The 8,823-nt window shown below is 33.8% G+C and overlaps 1 pseudogene; it reads left to right on the forward strand.

Annotated features, from left to right (window-relative positions):
* Positions 1-367: 367 nt before the first annotated feature.
* Positions 368-3,937, forward strand: LOC146912799 (GDSL esterase/lipase 7 pseudogene; annotated as a pseudogene).
* The last annotated feature ends 4,886 nt before the right edge of the window (positions 3,938-8,823 follow it).

The following is an 8,823-nucleotide window of genomic DNA, read 5'->3' on the forward strand; positions in this document are numbered from 1 at the left end:
TTCTTTTTAATATGTATATGGATGCGGCATACATCACCATCTAAACCAATAAGTTATACCTATCTTTCATGCCAACTGATCTAGAAACAACACGCAACTAGCTTGCTTTCCCCGCACCATATTCTATATACACAACAGAAATGTGTACATTATTCTCGCCTCAATATGCGAATGCACGAGAATTTTACTATTTTCTACTAAAAAAGATGCAACACTTACGCGTACGTATGTATATGCATGAACCTCACATTATATGTCTTACAATCATACATATACTTACACACCTCTTTCCATATTACAAACTAAATTTCATGTGCCTTACGTTACCCTCCTTTCAAGATCTCTCCTATAAGTAGAGCAAGAGAGAAATACTTTATTTATTGATACATACTCTCATCTTTCTCATTTTTCCTTCTATTGTTTTATTATCTATTGATAGTGGCAATGAAACAAATAATTTTTGTTGTGTTTTTCTCATTCTTTTCCCTTAACCTCGTCTCCCCAATCTTTACACTTCCTCTTGCACCCGCATTATATGTTTTTGGGGACTCCCTATTAGACAATGGCAACAATAACTTTCTTCCAACTTTAGCAAGAGCAAATTTCTTACCTTATGGAGTTGATTTCCCTAGAGGTCCAACGGGAAGATTTTCCAATGGCAGAACCGTTGCTGATTTTTTGAGTACCTAATTCTGTAATTAGCTTTAGAGTATAAATTAAGTAATGTGATAATTTTTTTATGAGAAAATCAACCATAGTTAAGGCTTAAAATTTTTTATTTGTAATATTCTAGAGCGAACTTCTCATTTTGAGAAGTGAAATCAATTTTTTTTTTTTTTGTAGAAACACTACTTTTGTTTAGAGAAATCTACATCGTACGTGGGATGAAAAATGAGTTGAAAAGAGTATATTGTTAATATATTTCGAACTTGTGATTTTTATTGATTAATTTTGTTCTTCTTTTGATGATGATGACCAGCTGAATATCTTGGATTGCCATATTCTCCTCCTTATTTGAGTTGTAGAGGTCTAGGGTCATTAACTGGAATCAACTATGCATCTGGATCATGTGGAATTCTGCCAGAGAGTGGACATTTTCTTGTAAGATTTTTGGTTTTCCTATTCTTGTAATGCTAGAAACATATATAATGATTTTCTTTCTCTGTTTCGGTCCCTAGTTCATATTTTCTTTTTGAGCAACGGTCCCTAGTTCATATCTTGCTATGTTTGTTATATTTATACATGATTTCTTACTTATTCTATATTATTTTGTTTGTGAATTTTTAATGTTCTTATAAGATTTCAAAAGTGTAAGAAAATTAGACAAACAATGTCGTTGAGTCCTATTTTATATGTTCACTAGATATCAAATTAAAAATATAACCATAAAAGAAAATTTATACTTGTGAACACCATCTAACTTGTAAGACCATTTGCAATGGTTGTGTTGAATCTGACATTCAACAGGCAAAAGCATTGCAATGGTGTGTTTAATGTGTGTTGAATGAAGACATGGATGAGAGAGATGATGAACCCATTCAACACAATTGAAACCTGCACCGGATGCCACGCGGCGCTGCTTCATTGGCCAAAACCTGGCGCGTGTAGCACACGCGCCGACAAGGAGCGTGAGTGTGCAGAGGACGGAGAGAGAAAACGAATTCTGTGGGAAGGAGGGACAGGTGGTGCAACATGATTGGCTGTTTCAATTTTTAATCTTCTTAATGCTTTGGACTCAATTATTTCGTTGCAAATAATTTTTTTATTTTTTTATTTTTTTACTAAAATTCGTAATTTTTTTTTCTCTACAAATAGAGACTTGGATCATTTCATTTGGATACATAAACAAAAACCAAGTTTTTCACTCTCTTAATCTTATTATTTGTGTGTCGCGTGCTTAGTTTGTTGTATTACATTTTAAGTTAAGAAAATAAAAATAAATTATTTTACAAAATTTTGTTTTTCCATTTTAAACTAAAAAATAAATTGTTAATTGTATTACTTTAATTTAATTATAATCGATAATTATAATTTTATGTAATTATAAAAACAAAAATTAAATAAGAATAAGAAATAAAAAGTGGTGGGGTAGGGTGTTGAATGAAAACCATTGGAGAGTAAAAATTGAATGGGTGTTGAATTAAGAGAGAGAAGATGATGTGGAGTGTTGGAAATTGAAAAAGTTGGTGTTGAATGGTGTTGAATGAGAGTAACCATTGTACATGGTCTAATGGGTGTGCATTAGATTTATATGTGTGAACACCATCTAATTTTCGGGTTTCATATGAGATTTGAACTTCATTTCTTGAAATTATGAAGTCAAAACAGCTCTTACAACTGAACTGACACCTCATAGACAAAACCGGCTTGTGAAATGAGGAGTCTCTCCTATTTATAATCTCTCATAAAGAGTCTCATCATCTATCCGATGTGGGACTTGGGTTTTTCCCAATACAACCCCCTCACGCCCATCACTCTTTGGGTTTAGTGCGTGAATAGGTAGGTGACCCTTGAATTTGACAAGCTCATATACTATGTTGAAATTGGAGCTTAACTCTTCATCACAAAACCGGTTTCTGAAGTGAGGAGTGCCTTCTATTTATAAACTCTCATAAAGAGTCTCATCATCTATCCGATGTGGGACTTGGGTGTTTCCCAATACCCCCCCTCACGCCCAGCACTCTTTGGGCTTGGTGCGCGAATAGGTAGGTGCATGACCCTTGAATTCGACAAGTTCCGATACCATGTTGAAATTGGGGCCTAACTCTTCATCACAAAACCAGCTTGTGAAGTGAGGAGTGCCTCCTATTTATAAACTCTCATCAAGAGTCTCATCATCTATCCGATGTGGGACTTGGGTTTTTCCCAATAAGTGGTTGGTTACTAGTTTGTCGAATTTGCAGGGCAAATGCATAACCATGACAGAACAAATAAACTTATTTGGAAGGGCAGTTAAGAGAGATTTGGCAAGCAATGTCAGATATCGATCCGAGTTATCTGACCATCTACAGAAGTCTATATTTATAATTTCAGCAGGAAGCAACGATTACATCAACAATTATCTCCAACCTCGGTTTTATGACACTAGCAAGCTCTATCAACCTAAGTCTTTTGCTGAGCATCTCATAGAAAAATTTTCGCAGCAACTTAAAGTAAGAACTCATCTTTTATAAAAAGTTTTGAATTACACTAGGGGTTATTTTACGTCACGTTAATATTTTCCAAAAGCACTACTAGAAAAAAAAATCAAATTAGCAAGATAAAACCTCACTTTAAACATTAGAGGTGCAAAATTGGGAATTTGGCTTTGCTGCCGACATCAATTCCACGCACTCACGAAGTGAGTATGCTATTGACTGTTGGATTGAAATCGGATGATTCATATTTTCAAGATCGGTATTTAAGTTTTTTTTAAAACAAAATATGCATTGAAATCTAAACCGTCTGATCTCGATTCAACAACTACCAATATGGTGATTGCGTGAATGACTGACTACATTAATATGCATTCAAGTTTTTATTTTCATAAATGGTCTATTTCATATCATGTGTGACCTTTTTCATGAAATTATTACAATTGCTAGACATTGTATGAACTGGGAGCTAGGAAGATAGTAGTGTTTGAGATTGGACCTATAGGGTGCATACCAGCAATTTCAAGGACACATGAACACACAGGTGAATGCATGGAAGAAGCAAACCAAATGGCACTTTACTTCAACGAAAAGCTCTCTGCAATGCTAAAAAATCTCACATCCAGTCTTCCAGGCTCTACCTTTGTTCTTGGTCAATCATACTCCATAGCCAGTGATATCTATAAAAATCCATCCATATACGGTAAAAACTATACACTTGTAATTATATAATGCTCATTGAAAGTTGTTAATTGGTTAGAAAATATTGACAAGTTTTCCTTTGAATCCACCTTTGATCAATACTTAAAAATTATTCGAAATTCTGTCAAGAACTGGTGTTGGCCTCTCTAAGTAGAAGTTCAGGGTCTTCCTTGTTATAACACATGGGATATTGACCTGATTATTACTCAACTCATATTTATATTTTCTCTTATTTTTTGTCAAATCGGTACCGATTAGGTCATCGTCTCAACTGTGAGAACAAATATGACATTGAACTTTTACTTATAGAGGAAGACATCAATCTTGTATGGTGTTTTGTGCAATTTTAAGATACGGCGTAGAACTTGCCACAATAATTTTTTTTTTTTTAGTAAAATGTCAGTTTGTTTTTTTTTTGAATTAAATATATCTTTAATCTCTATAAAATACTTAGTGACCGATAATATATTGAACTTATTGTTTTTTAAGTAATTTTATTTTTGTAAGAAACAATATGACATTTTTGTAATTAGATATAAGAATCTAAGTATTTTCAAACAAAACAAAGTATTAACCTATGGAATCTTGTGTGTAATATTGTAGGTCTAACAGATGGTAGGAATCCATGTTGCATTACTTGGCATCATGGAACTTCAGCATGTATCCCTTTCTTAAGACCATGCATGAATCCAAGTAAACATATCTTTTGGGATGCTTTTCATCTCACAGAAGTTGTATATTCAGTCGTAGCATCTGAATGTTTCAGGAATAGTTCTTCATGCTCACCGGTCAGCATTCAAGAGCTTGTCAAAATATAATTGTGTTAGAACACCGACTAGTAACAAAGGAATATACGAAACGATAATGGCATGACAATGAGGCATAATCTTTGTTTACGGGGTTCGGCCAATAATGGTGTCTTTCTCTACAACTATAGAGCAGCTATAGTTCCGTATATCCCAAAAATATGGGAGGCGCGCAATAGGACTATCTTCTCTTCAAAGACTTCAAAGTCAATAACTTTCATTTTGTATTTATGGATATGTAAATACATTAATATTTGATCAGAGTAATTTTGTAAAAGTATTATTATTTCTCCTTCATTTTAATATTATATGAAGGTGTTTATTTTACCTTTACTTTGAAGAATCTCAAATAATATGTAGTTTTTTTTTTTTTGGTAAAATAGTATTTTTGATATTATAATATATGAATATTGCCCCACAATCTAAAATTTCTAGCTCCGCCATTGTACACGTCCTTTGAAGTGAACGGTTATTGGGGTCCAAAAGTATTGAGTGTCTTACAATCATGCAAAATAATTATGTCTAAATTCCTAATAATTTTCTCTTATCTCTTAAATATTTCTTACACATTTATAACTATCCTGGTTGTTTCTTCGAAAGCCATAATTCAAGCTTCCTGTTCTTAGTGGTGTTTTAAGTCAATCAAACTTCCTAAATTGCTACTAACTAATATCATCATTATTTATTAATTTTGTTACGTCTGCAGCAACTTAACCTAATTTTTTCCCGCTCATGCTTTATTAGGTTTGCAATTATTTAACCTAACAAATTCCATTTAAAAAAATGCATTGCACGCCAATTTCATTCCTATCCGCTTGCCTTTTTTTTTTTTGAAGAAAATATTTTCGACCATATCAATGATCTTACGGGTTAAAGATTATTTATTGGTCTCTATTATAGTCGAGAAAACCCGTGCGACGCACGGGTCAAAAGTCTAGTTATATAATGAAATATATTACTATCTTGGTTAATTTAAATTTACTTTATTTGTCATAAAACAAAAGTCTTGCCCACCACAAAAGTCTTGTTTAATAAATGGGTGATTTTGCTGTCTAGGAGAAATGGAAGTATGTAACACACTCTATAATAATTCAAAACTTATAGTAAAAAAAAGTCTTTCCCATCACAAAAGTATTGTTCAATAAATGGGTGATTTAGCTGTCTAGGAGAAATTGAAGCATGTAACACAGTCTACAATAGTTCAAAACTTCTAGGAAAACAAAAATCTTGCCCATCACAAAAGTCTTGTTTAATGTTATATATGTTTGAATTTTGTTATATTTTGAACTTCTGGGAAAAATGGAAGAATGTAACACACTAACAATTCAAAGCTATTAATTTTTTTAATGACAAATGTTAGTGTGTTTGCTGTTATGCTAGTATTTTTTTTTCTCTTGAACCTTGGATCTTTAGCTCTTTAACTCCCTTAATCCTTTAGCTAGCTCAAACTAATTGAGACCACACGCACGCACGCATACCCACCCACCCACCCTCATATTGGAAATTTAGGACCTATAATGTGCATGATCATGCATATAGTCTTTCTAGTTTGAAAGGTGGAAACCAATTTGAACTCAAGTTGAATGAAAGTGAATTTTGAGACACATCCAAAGATATCAATTGAGATAAATTCGATATATGTGTTTCATTAATGACACCGTTCAACTTATTTGATGAGAGAAACAACTTTTGAAGACTAGAAAGTTGGCCAACTGTGTGTGAAATTGGCCCACTCAACTTATTATTAGAGAGATATAGTGCGTTTAAGGAGGCAAGTTTAGTTATTTCGAATTTGTGATCCATTCAATTGGTTGAAACCGAGATCAAGAAATGAAAGGGATGACAAATGAACAAGTGATTTTGGAAATGGACCGACAACGTTGGTATTTCGAAGAGATAATGTCTCCAAAAATGGAAAACATGAAAAATCGGGAAGTGGCCTCACATTGAATGGGTTATGGCTTAGTTCCAAATTCCTCAAATATTTTTTTTGGGAACAGAATTGTTGTATGTTGTCACCAAGTTTGCCAGACAATTGATTTGATCTTAGTAGTAACTCTTGCAATTGAGACATATTCCTAAAATATTTTAGGATGCTACTATGGAGTTCATTTTGTGAGAGATCGAGATATTTCAAAGATATGGAATAATTCAGTTGGGGAATAGATTTAGGAGTGTGGAGACCATGCATAATGGTATAATTCAAGTTTAGACAGAGAAGGAATTTTTCTTATTGGTGACAACCAATCAACAACTAGACTGAGATTCAAAGATGCTAGACTAAGGTATCTCAAACTAGAGAGGTGAGAGAACCACTCATTATTTGCAATCATATTATGATTACCTGAAAGGTCAAGAGTTTGCAAATTGGAAAGGTTCCCCAAACTAGAAGGAACACTAACAAAATTATTACCCTCAAGATTCAACTCTATCAACTGACCAAGTGAACCAATGCACTTTGGTATCTTTCCTTCTAGATTATTTTTTTTTGTTTCAAGAATATTTTTGAAGTGAAAAATAAATTGAGAGATGTAATTTTTCATAGGTGAAGATAATGAACTAAGTTGTTAAGGTTAGAGATGATGTGAAAAAATATATAGTGTGGATAGACTATAATAACAATGGTGATTGTTATACCCTAATTTTGGACCTAAAAATACTTATTCAATTCTTCTTTTCTTGCATTATAAGTCATTTAATCTGTCTCTGATCAATTGCATTTTTCCTGCATATTATTTCAATATTATTTGCAAAATTCATGAAAAAGGGCATTTTAGTCATTTCCTATGTTAAAATTTCTTTCAATCTTTGAAAAATTGTTTGAGTCCTTTCAAATAGTATGGATAAGTTTCTATTTCAATTCCATGTCAAAATCCATTTTAAAAAATTGCGTTTGAAGTCATTTTGAGTCAGTTTTGCCCCTAGGGGCATTTTAGTCTTTTCATGTGTTAAAACCCTGTTTAAATTCTAAAAATTGTCTCTGAGTCTTCTAATTCGCTTGTATGAACTCTTGCTTTAATCCCTTGTTAAAAATCATTTTAAAATTGCATTTGAGTCGTTTCGAGTCATTTTAGTCCCTAGGGGCGTTTTGGTCATTTCACATAATATTTCTGATTCATTTTAATCTGCTTTGTTGTTTTTTATCGTCTCGCTTTACGTTAATTTTCAATTTACTTTTTCAATTCAATTTTAGTTTTAATTTTCATTTTGGTCCTCGTACTTTTGTTATTTACATTTTAATCCTTTTTAAGTGTGTTAAGTCCAAGTGCCACGTGTCCAAATGCTATTAGTCCACAAAAGTTTGTTAGAGTTCAGTGCCACGTGTCCCACTCCAATTGGCCCAAAGCTTACCATGTCATCTATAAATGGGTCCAAGTCAAGGTCAAAGTACACATTCAATCATTTCCACAAAAAAAATACACAAAAAAATAACCAAAACTTTCCCTCTTTCTCTCTTCTCTTCCCCAACCGTAACAACTTTTTCTCCACCACTTCCACCACCCTAACAACCTTCTCCCTCATCCCTAACCAACTTTCTCCACCACTTCCACCACCCTAACAACCTTCTCTCAAGCATAACTAACCACTCAACCACCACAATCCACCTCTAACCACCATAACCACCTCCTCCATCACAATATCAACTCATCCACAATCAAATTGTGCAAAAATCCTCTCAGTCCTCTGCAATTTTTTGATCTGATTCAACAGTGATATTCACGGTTCACTCACGAGTTCGCCGCAGCCAATACTTCGGAACGAATCAACGCTAACTCAATTCAAAGAAGCAGAACCGAACCAAAGAAGGAGAAACGGAATCGAACCGGAACAACGCCGATTGAAACGGAGCTTGAGGCAAAAGGAGCTTGGACCTGTCGTCATTCAAACACAATCGCAAGAACAGGGAAGAAGTGGATCCGAAGCTTTTCGCCGCGTTTCGTCCACCTCCGATCTAACTCCAAGGTTTGGTTCCCTTCAATCTTTTGCTCTGAATTGATTCGAATTTGCCTGTAAGATGTGAATTATATTGCGTTGTTTGAATAATTTGCTTGAAAACAGTTCTTTAAATCCAGAGCGGTGCTTTTGTTTTATTCATGTGGGATGGTTCGTTTTGAATTTCGATTGGAGCCATATCCACGAGTTGGTTGGTTCTGGTAAAAATAAGTCTTGTTGTAGAAGGA

Source organism: Medicago sativa, chromosome 6 (genome assembly GCF_051527215.1).
Source record: "Medicago sativa cultivar Bolivia chromosome 6, Bolivia_mono, whole genome shotgun sequence".
Taxonomy (NCBI): domain Eukaryota; kingdom Viridiplantae; phylum Streptophyta; class Magnoliopsida; order Fabales; family Fabaceae; genus Medicago; species Medicago sativa.